Source organism: Sus scrofa, chromosome 13, assembly GCF_054392235.1.
Source record: "Sus scrofa isolate SSC_HxYL_T2T_F1_AM1 chromosome 13, Sscrofa_HxYL_maternal_Yorkshire_Landrace_v2.0, whole genome shotgun sequence".
NCBI lineage: Eukaryota > Metazoa > Chordata > Mammalia > Artiodactyla > Suidae > Sus > Sus scrofa.
In genome coordinates, this window is record NC_139395.1 from 14,887,179 (window position 1) to 14,905,015 (window position 17,837).

Here is a 17,837-nt window from a genome sequence, read left to right on the forward strand (position 1 = left end):
GAGTGGAGAATATTTTGCTAGTAGGAAGCTTCAATGCTCTTTTTCAGTGTGTCAGTTCTGAGATTGTTATGATTCGGTATAGCAATAGCTTGGGTGCAATGCTTTTCCTTGTTCATGAAAAGAGCAATGTTTCAGAGCAATTCAGGATTCTCCAGTACAGAGAACACATTTGGAGTGGGTCTCAAGATACAGAAGCCCACTGCAAACACCTGGTGCATAAGGAGCTTTTGGCAGGGGAATGTTCAATCACACTCATTATAACTCAGTGTCCTGAAACACTATCCAATTGTGTTCTCCATGCTTTCAAAGCCTGATTTGCTAATAAATGTTGCTCTTTTCACATATAGGGAAAAGAAGCCCATAGCAAGTTAGGTTGTTAAAAGCCTCAGAGCAATCTCACAAATGACAAAAAAAAAAAAAAAAAGAAAGAAAGAGAGAGACTTGGAGACTTGAAGTTTCCTACAGACAAAGTATATTCCAATCAGTGAAAGAATACTAGCCATAATGTTGATTTGCAATGAAAAGCAACCGTTGCCTTTTCTCACATAGGCCATTGTTATAAGTAGTGTGATGGAACCACCTGGTTGCAAAATGCTCTGTGTGCACTAGGTCTTGGCAGGGGGCTTGAAACTCACTCCAAATGTGTTCTCATTTTAAGACAATCCTGATTTGATAGTAAAAGGAGCTCTTTTCCCAAACAGGGAAAAGCAGCATGTAGTGATATTAGCACAATCATCACCCCATAGCAATATCACAAATGACACAAAACAGGCTTGAAGCTCCCTACATGCAAAGTATATTCCACTCAGTGAAAAAAACCCCAGTGGCAATGGTGCTTTGCAATGAAAAGCAAGGCTTGCCTTTTTCCCACATAGAACTCTCTTCTAACTAGGGTGATTGATCAGTGCACCTGCCAAATGCTCTCTGTAAACTAGATATTTGCAGTGGGGTTCAGTGGCTTGAAACCCACTCCAAATGTGTTCTCCATGCTGGAGAAAACTGATTAGTGTGAAAAGTTACTCTTTTTGCAAGCACAGAAAAGCAGGGAATTGATAGCTATTGTGATAATCGCCCAAGAGCAGTATCACAAATGACACAGAGCAAGAGTTTTGAAGCTTCCTAGTGACAAAGTATATTCTACTTGGTGAAAGAACACTAGCCCCAAGGGTGGTTTGCAATGAAAAGAAACCCTTGCCTTTTTCCCACATAGGCATCAGTTATAACTAGAGAGATTGAACTGCTTGGTGTAAAACTCTCTGAGTACAGTAGGTATTTTCAGGGGGCTTCAGTAGCTTGAAACCCACTCCAAATGTGTTGTCCTTTTGAGAGAAGCCTGATTTGGTTGAAAGCAGCACTCTTTTCCCAAATGGGGAGTAGTAGCACATACTAATGCAAGGGTGATCATTGCCCAATTGTAGTCTCACAAATGACACAAAACAAGAGGCTTGAAGATTCCTACTTGCAAAGAATATTGCATTCGATGAAAGAACACCAGCTGCAATGGTGCTATGCAATGAAAAGCAACCCTTGTCTTTTGCCCAGCTGGGCCTCTCTTATAACTAGGGCGAGTGATCTGTCCCCCTGCCAAAAGCAATGTGTGCACTATATGTTTGCAGTGGGGTTCAGTTGCTTGAAAACCACTCCAAAAGTGTTCTTCTTGCTGGATAAGCCAGATTTGGTACGAAAAGTTGCTCTTTTCAAAATCAGGGAAAAGCCGTGCATCACAAGCTGTTGCAACTACCATCTAAGAGCAAAATTCACAAATGACACAAAGCAAGGGTGTTGAAGTTTCATAATGGTAAAGTATATTCCACTCAGTGAAATACACTAGCAGCAATGTTGGTTTTGCAACGAAAAGCAATGCTTGGAGTTCCTGTCGTGGCGCAGTGGTTAACGAATCCGACTAGGAACCATGAGGTTGCGGGTTCGGTCCCTGCCCTTGCTCAGTGGGTTAACGATCTGGCGTTGCCGTGAGCTGTGGTGTAGGTTGCAGATGCGGCTCGGATCCCGCGTTGCTGTGGCTCTGGCGTAGGCCGGTGGCTACAGCTCCGATTCAACCCATAGGCTGGGAACCTCCATATGCCGCAGGAGCGGCCCAAGAAATAGCAACAACAACAACAACAAAAGACAAAAAGACAAAAAAAAAATGCAATGCTTGACGTTTTCCCACATAGGCCTCTGTTATAACTAGGGCATTTGAATTGCTGGGCTGCAAAATGCTCTGTGTATGCTAGTTGTTTGCAGGGGGCTTCAGTGGCTTGAAACCCATTCCAAACATGTTCTTGGTGCTAGAGAATCCAGATGTAGTATGGGAAGTTACTCTTTTCACAAACATGGAAAAGCAGTGCATTGAGAGCTATCGAGATAATTTAACAAGAGCAATCTCACAAATGACACAAATCAAAAGGCTTGAAGCTTCCTACTGGCAAAGTATATTTCACTCAGCTAAAGACACAAGCCACAATGTTGGTATGCATTGAAAAGCAACACTTGCCTTTTTCCCACATAGGCCTCTGTTTTAACAAGAGCAATTGATCCACTCGGCTACAAAATGCTCTGTGTTCACTAGGTATTTACACAGGATTTCAGTAGCTTGAAGCACACCCCAAAAGTGTTCCCCTTTCAAGAGATGCCTGATTTTGTAAGGAAAGATACTCTTTCCCCAAATGGAAAAAATAGCACATTGCAATGCCAGGGTGCTCAATGCCCCATAGCAAACTCTCAAATGACACACAAAAAAAGAGGCTTGAAGCTTCTTACTTGAAAAATATATTCCACTCAGTGAAAGAACACCAGCCACAATGGTGCTTTGGAATGAAAAGAAATCATGCATTTTTCTGACCTAGGCCTCTGTTATAACAAGGGTGATTGAATTTCTAACCTGCTAAATGCTCTTGGGCACTATGTGTGTACAGTGGGCTTCAGTAGCTTGAAACACACTCCAAAATTGTCCTCCTTTCAAGAGATGCCTGATTCAGTAGGGAAAGGCACTCTTTTCCCAAATGGAAAAAGCAGCACATAGAAATGACAGGGCAATCATTGCCCCAAAGAAAACTCTCAAATGACACAAAACAAGAGGCTTGAAGCTTCCTACTTGAAAATTATATTCCATTCAGTGAAAGAACACCAGCCACAATGGTGCTTTGGAATGAAAAGAAACCATACCTTTTTTCAACATGGGCCTCTGTTACAAGGGGGATTGGACCACTACCTTGCCAAATGCTCTGTGGGCACTAAGTGTGTATAGTGGGCTTCAGTAGCTTGAAACATTCCAAATGTATTCATCTTTTTAGAAATGTCTGATAGGGCAGGAAAAATCACTATTTCACAAAGGTGGAAAAGTGCATAGGGCGATTTTAGGGCAATCAGACAAGACAGCATTCTCCCAAATGACACAAAACAAGCAGCTTGAAGCTTCCTAGTGGCAAAGAATTTTCCAGCCAGTGAAAGAACATCAGCCTCAATGGTGGTTTGCAATGACAATCAGCCTTTGATTTCGCCCACCTAGGCCTCTGTTATAGCAAGGGTGATTGAAGCACTCCCTTGCCAAAGGCTCTGAGTACACTGTTTGCAGTGGGCTTCAGTAGCTTGAAACACACTCACATCATGTTCTCCATGCTGGAGAAACCTGATTTGCTATGAAAAGTTTCTCTTTTCTCAAACCTGGAAAAGCAGGGCATCGTGACCTATGATGATAACCGCTCCATGGCAATTGCACAAATGATAAAAAAAAAAAAGAGCGTTGAATATTCCTACAGGAAATGTATATTCCACTCAGTGAAAGAACACTAGCCACAATGTTGGTTTGCAAGGAAAACTGACACTTGCCTTTTTCCCTCCTAGGACTCCGTAACACCTAGGAGGTGTTGAGCTGATTGAACTGCTCCCCTACCAAATGTGCTGTGGGAACTAGGTGTTTGCAGTGGGCTCCAGTAGCTTGAAACCTATTACAAATGTGTTCTCCTTTCTAGATAAGCCTGATTTGGGAAGTAAATGTACTCTTTTCAAAGACAGGGAAAAGCAGCACATAGTGATGCTAGGGAAATCAGCACCCCATGGCATTCTCACAAATGACACAAAACTGGAGGCTTGAAACTTCCCCCTGGAAATGTGTATTATATTCAGTGAAAGAACACTAGCCACAAAGTTGGTTTGCAATGAAAAGAAACCCCTGCCTTTCTCCCCCTTAGGCCTCAGTTATAACTAGGGTGATTGAATGGCTCCCCTGCCACATGCCCTATGGGCTTCTAGTGGACTTCAGTAGATTGAAACCCAGTACAAACATGTTCTCCATGCTATAGAAGCCTGATTTGCTATGAAAAGTTGCCCTTGTCACCACCAGTAAAAGCACAAGCTCTGAACTATTGTGATACAGGCCCCCTAGCAATCTCACAAGTGACACAAAACAGAGCATTGAAGCTTCCTATTGGCAATGTATATTCCACTCAGTGAAAGAACACTAGCCACAATGTTGCTTGGCTATGGAAAAAAAAACCATGCCTTTCCCCCTCTTAGGCCTCTGTTGCTAGGGCAAGTGAACTGTTCCCCTGCCAAATGCTATGGGCACTAGGTGTTTTCAGTGGGCTTAAGTAGCTTTAAACCCACTCCAAATGTGTTTTCCCTTCTAGAGAAGACTGATTTGACAGGAAAAGGTGCTCTTTTCACCAATGGGGAAAAAAGCACATAACGATGCTAGGGTGATCAGCACCCAATATGAAACTCACAAATGGCAAAAAACAAGAGTGTTGAAGCTTTCTACTGGAAAAGTATATTCCACTCAATGAAAGAACATTAGCCACAAGGTTCATTTGCAATGAAAAGCAACCTTTGCCTTTTTCCCACTAGGCCTCTGTTATAACTACAACAATTGAACTGCTCCCCTGCCAAATGCGCTGTGGGCACTAGGTGTTTGCAGTGGGCTTAAGTAGCTTTAAACCCATTATAAACATGTTTTCCCTTCTAGAGAAGCCTTATTTGGGAGTAAAAGTTGCTCTTTTCACAAACAGAGAAAAGCAGCACCTAGTGATTCTAGGGCAATCAGCACCCCATGGTATTCTCACAAATGACACCAAATAGGAGGCCATGAGCTGTGGTGTAGGTCAAAAGGTGGCTTGGATCTTGCATTGCTATGTATGGCTGTTGTGTAGGCTTGTAGTTCTGATTTGACCCCTAACCTGGGAACTTCCATATGGCACAAAAAGGCCCTAAAAAGAAAAATATATATATATATATATAGGAATTAAATATTAGAGATTTAAAAGAGAGAATCAAAAATAAAAATCCTGATTCATTGCAGCCTGCTCAAGGTCCTAATCTTTCCTTTCCCTTTTACTGATACATACTAAATATTTATAGATGAAAGAATATGTTTGAGGCTTTACTGTGAATGATTCAGAGGGTAGGGTAAATGGAGGGGTTGGGTAAAGAGATTGGCCACTTAATAATTGTTGGCATTAGCTGGTGGGTACAAGGGTGTTCCTTATAATATCATCTCTACTTTTGTGTATGTTTAAAAAATTCCATGGTAAGATATTTTAAAATTTTAAGGAATTCTCTTTCATCATAGTCAACTAGTGCCATCTATGAGTAATCCGTGGGAACTGTCCTTCAGGGGAGGAAGGCTGTATGCAGAGTGACTAAGACGGAAGCTTAGCCACTCAGTCACTTAAAAGGACTTAAGCGGTGTCCCGCTGGTGGGCATGCTTCTAATTTTAGAGTCAGATGGTTGGGCATAGTATGAAATATAAACTTTCCACATCTATTTCATAGGCACAGAGCTTAACAGATCTGGTCAGCTGTTAGTAATGCTCATGAATAAGTAAATATGTGATTCCCTAGACCACAAAACAAATTTTTTGTTGTTATTGCTGAAATTGGCCTCTGTCCATCAGTGCCAAATAGAAATGTAGAGACAAAATTTGGAGTGAAGGAGAAAAAAAATAGCTTTATTGCTTTGCTAGGCAAAGGGGGCCATGGCAGGCTAATGCCTTAAAGACTGTGCTCCCCTTGGGAGAGATTAGGAGGTGGTTTTATGGTTTGGAGACTGGAAAATTGGGCTGCAGATAAGGATCATGGTAGAGACAAGCTAGCATCACTTCTCAAAGCTGGTGATAGTGGCCCCAAGACTGGCTCTGGTGGTCCTCCTTCTGTGGAATGAAGAATGCCTTATCAAGTAGTTCCTCCATTTGTTGGGGGTTTTAGTTCTGAAGAAAGGCTCAAAGATACTGTTATATATATTCCTTGAGGAAGAACCAGGATCTTTCCCCAAGGACTCTGCTGTCTCTTGACTGCTCCTCCCTGGTCTCTGTATCCCCTCCTTTCCCTAATTAGCAACTGCCCTTTGGAACTCAAGGAAGGTCATGGAGTCTGGAGCTTATTCCCTAAAAGCAATAAATGGGGGAACATAGAGAGCCTTGTTCCCAGGAGCTTCACTGGGCCCTCCTTGGTTGTTGTAAAAACAGAATGAGTCATATTACAAAATTCATGGGATTGGAGGTCCAGAGTGTTGATTCAGACACATCAATTAATTCAAAATTTATGATTTCCTAATTTTCAAAACCAAATGGGATACCTGCACTTTTTCTCTTATTTCCTTCTTTCTTTCCTCCCTCTAACTTTTCTTTCTTTCTTTCTTTCTTTCTTTCTTTGTTTCTTTGTTTCTTTCTTTGTTTCTTTGTTTCTTTCTTTGTTTCTTTCTTTCTTTGTTTCTTTGTTTCTTTCTTTCTTTCTTTCTTTGTTTCATTCTTTCTTTCTTTTTCTCTTTCTTTCTTTCTTTCTTTCTTTCTTTCTTTCTTTCTCTCCTTCTTTCTTCCTTGACAGACCTTACCAAATCACCAGTTTGGAGGGTCACACAAATTCCATTATAAATAACTAAATAACTAATGACAATAGGAAATAATTTTTCTGAGATCATCTCCATGCTACCTTGTTTTTTTTTCTTTTTTATACTACTTTTTCTTAATCTTTCTTAGGTTATTTGGACTCTATAAAAGCAAGAGTTTTCTGGAGTCAGTGGCTCGGGGGCAATGTATATACCTCCATCTCATTGAATTGACTCTCTTTTGACCCAATAGCTCACTTGCAAGTTAAACATCACTTTAATGAGGACAAACATTTATGTGTCTATTTTTCCCTGCCTCTTTACCTTTCTCATTTAATACTCAAAAACACATTTTGGTATTTGTAGTAGTTTTCTAGAGCTGTCAGAACAAATAGCACAGTCAGGGTATAGCTTAAACAATAGGAATTTATTTCCTTTCCAGGCTCTGGAGCCTGTAAGTCCAAGATCAAGTTGTCCATAGAGTTAGTTTCATCTAAGGCATCTCTCCTTGGGTTGCAGATGTCTGCCTTCTTGCTGTGTCTTCACAAAACTAGTCAAATCAGCTATAACTACAATAAGTAGTTAAGGGGTATACAAAATTAAAAGACTTAAAATATGATGTCAAAAATGCAAAACAGGAAGTGTAGTAAAAATGTATCATTTTTAGAATACATTCAAATTTAACTGGCCATAAACTTAAAACTGAATACTATATACATATGTTGTTAAAAACGAACTTAAAACTGAATACTATATACATATGTTGTTAAAAACGAACCACATAACAGATACACAAAAAGTAAGGAGAAAGGAACCCAAACTTAACTCTAAAGAAAATAATCAAATCACAAGGGGAGAGACCAAGAGATGTAGAAAAGCACAGAGAACTACAAAACATCTAAAAAATAATTAACAAAGTGGAAAAAGAACATAACTATCTTGTAGATGGTACCTTATGAGATGTACTCAATTAATTGAAGGATTTAAATATGCTGACATTTAGAAACAATGATTTTTCTTATTTACTGTGTGATTTTGGTGAAAAGTTTATTTGCTTAAATTTATTATAGAATTAGTGAATAACACTACCTCTGATGTTTAATATGAACATAATCATTGATCTTTTTCTTGCTTTTTCTACCATTCTATTTTTTTCTCAATGTGTATAGATATACACATACTTATAAACACATACTGTGTGTTTGACATATGCACACACACCATGAAACTGATGGCTATGTCCTTGGACTCAAGTATGTGTACACAAAGCACAGTGAGGCCAAAAAAAAACCTAAAATGTCAGCGTTTGGAACAGAGAGAGGTTTATTGCAAAGCAGGTAAAGGAGGTGTGTGGGGGGAATTGTCCTCAAAAGACCTGAATTCCCTGATGGTTTTCAGGAAATAATGGTTTTTTTTTTAATTTTAACAATATGTTTTATTTAGTCTTCTACAACTAAAATATCATTTCTATAAGTATACTGTATAAAATATTGAAATGTTTTACATTCCTTTTTAAAAAAATATTTTAGTTGATTTATAATGTTCTGTCAATATCTGCTGTACAGCAAAGTGGCCCAGCCATACACTTATATACATCCCCCCCACACTATCTTCCAACATGCTCTATCACAAGTGATTGAATACAGTTCCCTGTGTTATACAGCAGGACCTCATTGCTTATCTACTCCAAATGCAATAGTTTGCATCTACTAAGCCCAAACTCATAGTCAATCCCACTCCCTCCTCATCACCCATGGCAACCAAAATTTGTTTGTTATTTACCCAATATATATTTTTTTCTACCATACAGCATGGTGACCCAGTTACACATACATGTACACATTCTATTTTCTAATATTATCATGCTCCATCATAAGTGACTAGACATAGTTCTCAGTGCTACACAGCAGGATCTCATTGCTCATCCATTCCAAAGGCAATAGTTTGCATCTATTAAACCCAAGTTCCCAATCCCCCCCACTCCCTCCCCCTCCCCCTTGACAACCACAAATCTAGTCTCCAAGTCCATGATTTTATTTTCTTTGGACATGTTCATTTGTGCCATATATTTGATTCAAGATGTAAGTAATATCATATGTATTTGTCTTTCTGTTTCTGACTTACTTCACTCAGTATGAGAATCTTTAGTTCCACCCATGTTGCTGCAAATGGCATTATTTTTTTTATGGCTGAGTAGTATTCTATTGTGTATATATACCACATCTTCCTAATCCAATCATCTGTCAGTGGACATTTGGGTTATGTCCATGTCTTGGCTATTGTGAATAGTGCTGCAATGAACATGCAGGTGCATGTGTCTTTTTTAAGGAAAGTTTTGTCCAGATATACACCCAAGAGTGGGATTTATGGGTCTTATGGTAGTTCTATGTATAGTTTTCTAAGGTACCTCCATACTTTTCTCCATAGTGGTTGTACCAGCTTACATTCCCACCAATAAACAGTGCAGGAGGGTTCCCTCTTCTCCACAGCCCCTCCAACACTTGTTCTTTGTGGACTTATTAATGATAGACATTCTGACTGGTGTGAGGTGGTATCTCATGGTGGTTTTGATTTGCATTTCTCTAATAATCAGGGATGTTGAGCATTGTTTCATGTGCTTGTTGGCCATCTGTATATCTTCCTTGGAGAATGGTCTATTCAGGTCTTTTGCCCATTTTTCAATTGGGTTTTTGGCTTTTTTGCTGGGGAACCACAATTTTTAAAGTCAACTTTTGGGGTGAGGGCTGCAGGATGTGTGAAATTCTTCTGATTGGTGAGGTAGTAGGGTCGTGTTCCAAGAATCTGGAATTCAGGACAGTATAGATATAGGATATTGCCATCATTTTAGAAAATTCTATTAGTGTTGCTCTAGACCACACCAGCTATCTGACCAAATAAAAACACATGTTAACTGCATACAACTCATATATATTACTATTAATTACTATTGCTATTATTATACTTCCTATTAATAGTATATATGATACTATTTCTGAAATGCACTGTGGTATAGAAAATCAGCATTTTATGGGGCAGCATTAAATGAAATATGTCTCTGCTTATAAAAGTTTGAGGTTATTTCAGGCCAATATAAATATTACTGAGTGCACACTCTGTGCCAGAATTGTATTAAGCCCTAGAGACAGCACAGTAATGAATCAGGTTCCTGCCTAGGAGGTGTCCACCATCTGAAAGGGTAAACACATATTATATTGCAGTGTGATGTTTGTTGTTGAAGTGTGTTTGAAGTATACAAATGTGTTCAAAGTATAGAGTCAGCACAAAGGAAATCTTAATAAAGTATCTCTACCTTGAATGTGGGAGGAAGTTGGTATCTGAAGTACATGAGGGAAAAAGAAGTATGTGTGTCTAACTGGAGAAATGAAGATCCAGGATGAATCACTCTCAAGGATCAGTTCAGCCCTGGTTGTTGTAAAAAGGAATAAACAAAACTGTTTCTGGTCCTAAGAGAAATTGAGGTGCTTTGTCCCTAATTATTTTAAGTATTACTATTCTTAAATTGGCAGATGAGTTATGTGGGATTAGAAATGTCAGCTGAGGTAACATCATAGACTCTGTGTATTAACTGGGAAGTCATTGTTTAAAAAAAGATGCAAGTTTGGTAACAAGAAAATAGTAACATGAGTATTTAAGTTTAAAGAGGTGTTGATTGAATTGGGGATATTGGCATGTTAAACTAGGAAAGCAGAGAAGAAGCAAGACAGGGCAAAGAATGTTAGGAAAAAACAAAGGGGTCTTCTGTGACCCAGTGGTGAATCCAATCTAGAACAAAATTACGCTTTTCACTGTAATTACATCAGCAGAAGGTGTGGATCCCCAGAGGCAAGGTAGTTTTGTCAACTCCCTTCCTTATAGGTACATTGGTGCTTCCTAAATATTTGTGGGATAAATATTAAATATTTGTGAGATAAATAAAGTGTGTTTATTAAGTATTTGTGGGATAAGTAAAGTGTGCTTGCTCTTTAAAATTTATTTAGTTTGCAACACATTTATTAATCATAATTTTTTTTAGTTCTATAATTGGGCACAAGGATAGGGCTTGTCTAGCCACAGCTCTGGGAAAAATTCAAAACAGAGACTGAGTAGAAATCAAGGTCTTTGTTGTAGCCAGTATTCTGCTCTCCATTCTCCTCAAAGATAATTCTGCTGAGAAGTGTTTGCCACCTGAGATGCAGAGGCAGTTCAAAGTCACCTTGGGTCACCATTATTAATCTGCCCTAAACTTCCTTTCTGACCAAGATGAAGAGCTCTGCATCAAGGCATTTTCATGGAAGAGGAGCTCCTCTGGACAAGGGAAGGGTCTCAGATGGCTGGTGTGAAGATGGCTGCATCCTTGGGGATTAAAAGACCAGAGACAGTACAGAACAGGACTTCTTGGGGCTTCTTGGAACAGAATAGGACAAAGGCTAGGAGAGTGTGATGAAATATTTTGAATGTCTGTGGCTTCTTTATGTTTGATCTATTTAATTTAGTTACTCTTTAAACAAAAAATGTTTTTATTCCTTATTGGGTGGATGGGCAAGTGGGATCTGAGTAGACATGATGTCTTGGAGAGAGTTCTAGGGTGATGAAATTCCTAAAGAGAATTAGAGAAACGGCTGGCCTCCCAGAAGCCTGCTGGAAATGAAGTAGATAGGCTCAGGAGAGGTTAGAAAATGGAAATGCTTTTTGTAAGTGATGAAAATCTCACCAAGTATCACTGTCATTAGTCTTATGTAGAGTTCTGTCTTCCTCATTGTCTGGGACTGATATGCTCTCTCCTTCTAGATGGAATCATAACTACTTAGTCCAGGGAATGGAAGATGTTGATACCAAGTGCGTCCCCTCACCACCATGCTCAGGAAAAGAACCTGACATGCTTCATATACCCAGAAGCAAACTTCTTGGGTGCCAATTTTCTTAATAAGACTCTTGTGATCCAGGATGAAACCTGAGGTAGAGGGATAGACTAGGGACATTCTGGGGTGATAGGAAGGAAGTACAATGGATGATGGATGGTGGAGGGAGAAGAAGTGACCAAGGAGTGAAAAGCACCTGGCTTTCCTCCTCCAACCTCCAGAGCTCCACATAAGCCATCCATGCAACTTTTTTTTTTTTTTTTGCTGTTTTAGGGCCAAACCCAAGGCACTGTGGCATATTGAAGTTCCCACACTAGGGGTCTAATCAGAACTACAACTGCCAGCCTATACCACAGCCACAGCCACACATGATCCAGTCAGTTTCTGCAACATACACCATACTCATGGCAATGCCAGATCCTTAACACACTGAGTGAAGCCAGGGATCAAATCCATATCCTCATGGATACTAGTTGGATTCATTTCAGCTGCACTTTGAAGGGAAATCCCACCATGTGACTCATAATGTGAAAACCCACATCATTCAACTGCACCAGCAACAGCAGCAACAGAGGCTACTGGCTCTGAAGGACCACTGCTGATCCAATTATGTTCTCTGGGTCTCCACTCTGAGGAAATTTTAGCTATAGAGCAGAACAAAAAGTCTCAACAGATGCTGTTTAAATCCCTGTGGAAACTCTCATTGTTTAAGGCAGTAGTTCTCAAAATGCGGTCCCTGGACCAGCAGTGTTAGATTCATCTGGGAAATGGTTAGATATGCAAACTCTCCAGTCCCACCCTGATTTCCTGCATCAGACCCTCTGGATCTTACTTCCAAGGCTTTTAAGTGCTTAGCAACCAGCCAATCTGGAACACATTGCCCCCAATGTGCTGTAATCCCCATGCCTCTTAGCTTTAACCAGGTTACTGTTTTGGAATTTTTAGGAATATTAGGAATTAGGATGGGGGGCATGTTTCCTTCACACTTGGAGCACACATAAGAATGTCTAATAAATTGAACAAACTCAATACCTCTTCTTTTCACTCATTATGAGAGCTCTTAGTACATAAAATAAAAATAAAAGACAATCTTACTAGTAAAGAAAATCTATAACAAATTGGAAAGTTACAGATGCCACACTAGGATCAAGGTCTTGCAAAAGGTTTATTCTAAATGATATACAAATATTTTGTAAAATTCATGGAAAGGGAAGAAGAAAATTTGGAGAGGAGCAGACTCCAGGAAGCCAGCACCCCCTGGTACTCAGCCCATGCACCTCCCTGCAGGTGCCCTCATTTCCTTTCAACATAGTGCTTCTCACCCTCAATGAGATGCTCCCCCAGTAGGCCTCTCACTTTCATATAAATTTCTGAATTATTTGTTCTAGTTCTGTGAAAAACATCATGGATAAATTGACAAGGAAGCATTACATCTGTAGATTACTTTGGGTAGAAATGACAATTTCAATGATATTAATTCTTCTAATCCAAAAGCATGGATATCTTTCCATTTCTTTGACTCCTATTTAGTTCCCTTGATTAATGTTTTAGAGTTCTCAACATGTAAGTCTTTCACTTCCTTGGTCAGGTTAATTCCTAGGTATTAATTTTTGTGGGGGCATGATTTTAAAATTTATTGCATTTTTAAAATTTCTTTTCTAATGTTTCATTGTTATTATACAGACATGCAACCAATTTATGGATGTTAATCTTGCATCTTGATACTTTGCTGAATTTGCTGATCAGTTTGAATAGTTTTGGTGTGGAGTCTATATGGTTTTCTATATATAGTATGATGTGATCTTCATATTGTGACAATTTTACCTCTGCTCTTCCAGTTTGGATAATTTTATTTCTCTTGTTTGTCTGATTGCTGTGGCTAGGACTTCCATTACTATGTTGAATAAAAGTAATGGGAGTGGGCATCCCTGTCTTGTTCCAGATTTTAGCGGGAAGGCTTTCAGCTTTGCTATCTTGAGTATTGAGTATTTGCTGTATGTTTGTCATAATGGTTTTTATTATGTTGAGATATGTTTCCTCTAGACCCACTTTGGTAAGAGTTTTTATCATAATTCAAGGTTGGATTTTGTCAAATGCTTTTTCTGCATCTATTGAGATGATCATGTATTTTTTGACTTTTATTTATTAATGTGGTGTATGACATTGATTGGTTTGTATATGTTGAACCAATCCTCATGACTTAGAATAAATCACAAGTGGAAATTGTGTATTATCTTTTTTATATGTTATTAGATTCAGTTGGCTAAATTTTTGTTGAAAGTTTTTGTGCCTATATTCATCAAATATATTGGCCTATAATTTTATTTTTGGTAGTATCTTTGTCTGGTTTGGGTATCACGGTGATGGTGGCTTCATAGAGTGTCTTTGGGAGTGTTCCTTCTTCAATCTTTGGAAAAGTTTTAGAAGGATGGATATAAATTCTTTTTCTTTTTTTTTTTTTTTTTGGTTGTTGTTTTGTTTTGTTTTGCTTTGCTTTTTAGGGCCACTCCCATGGCATGTAGATGTTCCCAGGCTAGGGGTTGAATTGGAGCTATAGCCGCTGACCTATGCCACAGCCACAGCAATGCAGGATCCAAGCCGTGTCTGTGACTTACACCAGAGCTCATGGCAATTCCAGATCCTTAACCCACTGAAAGAGGCCAAGGATGGAACCCAGAACCTCATGGTTCCTAGTCAGATTCATTTCTGCTACACCATGATGGGAACTCCCTAAATTCTTCTTTGTATGTTTGGTAGAATTCAACTACAAAGCCATCCAGTCCTGGACTTTTATTTGTAGCAGTGTTTTTATTACACATTCAATTTTATTTCTATTGGTTGGTCTGTTCAAATGATCTATTTCTTCTTTTTTAATTTTTAATGATTTTTATTTTTTCCATTATAGCTGGATTACAGTGTTCTTTCAATTTTCTACTGTACAGAAAGGTGACCCAGTCACACAAATCATGCTCCATTATAAGTGATGATATAGTTCCCAATGCTATACAGCATGATCTCTTTGCTTATCCATTCCAAAGGCAATAGTTTGTATCTATTAACCCCAAATCCCCAGTCCATTCCACTCCTTCCCCATCCCCCTTGGCAACCACAAGTCTCTTCTCCATGCCCATGATTTTCTTTTCTGTGGAAAGGAAATTCATTTGTGCTGTATATTAGACTCCAGATATAAGTGATATCATATGGCATTTGTCTTTTTTATTATTATTCAGTTTTGGTGGGTTGTTTGTTTTTAGAAAGTTGTCCATTTCTTCTAGGTTGTCAAATTTGTTGGTATATAATTGCTCATAGTATTCTGTTTTGGCTTTTTGTTGTTGTTGTCTTTTTAGAACTCCATTGCATATGGAGGTTTCCAGGCTAGGGGTCAAATTGGAGCTATAGCCGTGGTCTATGCCACAGCCACAGCAATGCCAGATCCAAGCCACATCTGCATCCTACATCACAGCTCATGGAAATGCTGGATCCTTAACCCTCTAAATGAGGCCAGAGATTGAACTTTCATCCTCATGGATACTAGCCAGACTCCTTTCTGCTGAACCATGAAGGAAACTCTGAGTATTCTATTATGATTTTTTTTTTTTTTTGTCTTTTTGCTATTTCTTTGGGCCGCTCCTGCGGCATATGGAGGTTCCCAGGCTAGGGGTCGAATCGGAGCTGTAGCCACTGGCCTATGCCAGAGCCACAGCAACGCGGGATCCGAGCCACGTCTGCAACCTACACCACAGCTCACGGCAATGCCAGATCATTAACCCACTGAGCAGGGGCAGGGACCGAACCCGCAACCTCATGGTTCCTAGTCGGATTCGTTAACCACTGTGCCACGACGGGAACGCGCTATTATGATTTTTTGTATTTCTGCAGTATCCATTGTGATTTCTCCTTTTTCTTTTCTTAGCTTGAGTTCTTTCTCTCCTCTTCTTGGTGAGTCAGGCCAGAGATTTGTCAATTTGGTTTACCTTTTCAAAGAACAAGCTCTTGGTTATATTGATTTGTTCTATTGTTTTTTCAGTCTATATTTTATTGCTTTCTTCACTGATCTTTATGATTTCCTTCCTTCTGCTGATGTTAGGTTTTGTTTGTTCTTCTTTTTCTAATCATTTTAGGTGGTAGCTCAAGTTGTTGATTTGAGATTTTTCTTCTTTTTTTTGAGTAAGGCCTGTATCACTATGAACTTCCCTCCAAGAACTGCTTTTGCATCATACCATCAATTTTGAATGGTTGTATATTCATTATCATTTGTCTCAAGGTATTTTTTAATTTCCCTTTTGATTTCTTCATTGATCCATTGGGTTTTTATTAGTGTGTTGTTTAGTGTCCATTTAGTCATTTTTTTTTCTCATTTCTTTTCCTGTGGTTGATTTCAATTTTCATGCCATTGTGGTGAGAGAAGATTCTTGAAATAATTTCTGTAATGTTAAATTTGTTGAGGTTAGTTTTGTGCCCCAGTATGTGGTCAGTCCTTGAGAATGTTCCATGTGCACTTGAAAAGAATGCTGCAGTTTTTGGATGTAATGCCATGAAAATATCAATTAAGTCCAACACTTCTGTTGTGTCATTTGGGATCCCTGTTGCCTTTTTGATTTTCTGTCTAGGGGATCTGTCCATTGATGTGAGTGGGGTGCTAAAATCTCCTACAATTATTGTATTCCCATCTTTTTTTTCTTTTATGTCTGTTAGTATTTGTTGTATGTATGTCTGTCTCCTATATTGGGGCATATTTATTGACAGGTGTAATATCCTCTTCTTTAATTGACCTTTTTATCATTTAATAGTGTCCTTCTTTGTCTTTCTTTATGGCCTTTGTTTTAAAGTCTGTTTTGTCTGATAGGAGTATTATGGCAACCCCCAGTTTTCTGTCCTTTCCATTTGCACAAAATATCTTTTTCTATCCCCTCACTTTCAATTTATTTATTTATTGTACTCTATTTTAATACTTAATTAATTTTATTACATTTATGGGTGTACAACCATCATCACAACCAAATTTTGCAGCATGTCCCTCCCAAGCCCTCAGTGCATCCCCCCGCCCCTCAACATGTCTCATTTGGAAACCATAAGTTTTGCAAATTTTGTGAGTCAGTATCTGTTCTGCAAAGAAGTTCATTGTATCCTTTTTTTAGATTCCACATGTAAGTGATAGCATATGATGTTTTGTTTTTTGTTTTGTTTTGTTTTGTTTGTTTTTTGTCTTTTTTGCCATTTTCTTGGGCCGCTCCCACGGCATATGGAGGTTCCCAGGCTAGGGGTCAAATCGGAGCTGTAGCCACCAGCCTACACCAGAGCCACAGCAACTCGGGATTCGAGCCGCGTCTGTGACCCACACCACAGCTCATGGTAACGCCGGATCCTTAACCCACTGAGCAAGGCCAGGGATTGAACCCGCAACCTCATGGTTCCTAGTCAGATTTGTTAACCACTGAGCCACCATGGGAACTCTTGATAGCATATGATGTTGGTGTCTCATTGTCCAACTGACTTCACTTAGCATGATAATTTCTAGGTTCACCCATGTTGCTGCAAATGCTGTTATTTCCTTCCTGTAAATGGCTGAGTAATATTCCATTGTGTATATGTACCACATATTCTTGATCCACTCCTCTTTCAATGGACATTTAGGTTGTTTCCAAGTTTTAGCCATTGCAAATAGTGCTGCAATGAACATTGGAGTACATGTGTCTTTTCAAATCATGGTTTTCTCTGGATAGATGCCCAGGAGTGGGATTGCTGGATCAAATGGTAGTTCTATTTTTAGTTTTCTGAGGAATCTGCATACTGTTTTCCACAGTGGTTGCACCAAGTTACATTCCCACCAATAATGTAATAGGGTTCCTTTTTCTCCACACCCTCTCCAGCACTTATTATTTGTAGACTTTTTGATGATGGCCATCCTGGCTGGTGTAAGGCCCCCACTTTCAATTTATATGTGTCCTTTGCCTTAAGGTGAGTCTCTTGTAGGCAGCATATTGTAGGTTCTTGGTTTTTTTTATCCAGTGTGCCACTCTATGTCTTTTGATTGGAGAAGTCAGTCCATTGTCTTTTAAAGTAATTATTGATAAATATGTATTTATTGTCATCTTAAACCTTGTTTTCCAGTTGATTTTATGTTTCTCCTTTGTTCCTTTCTTTTCTTGGTTGGATGA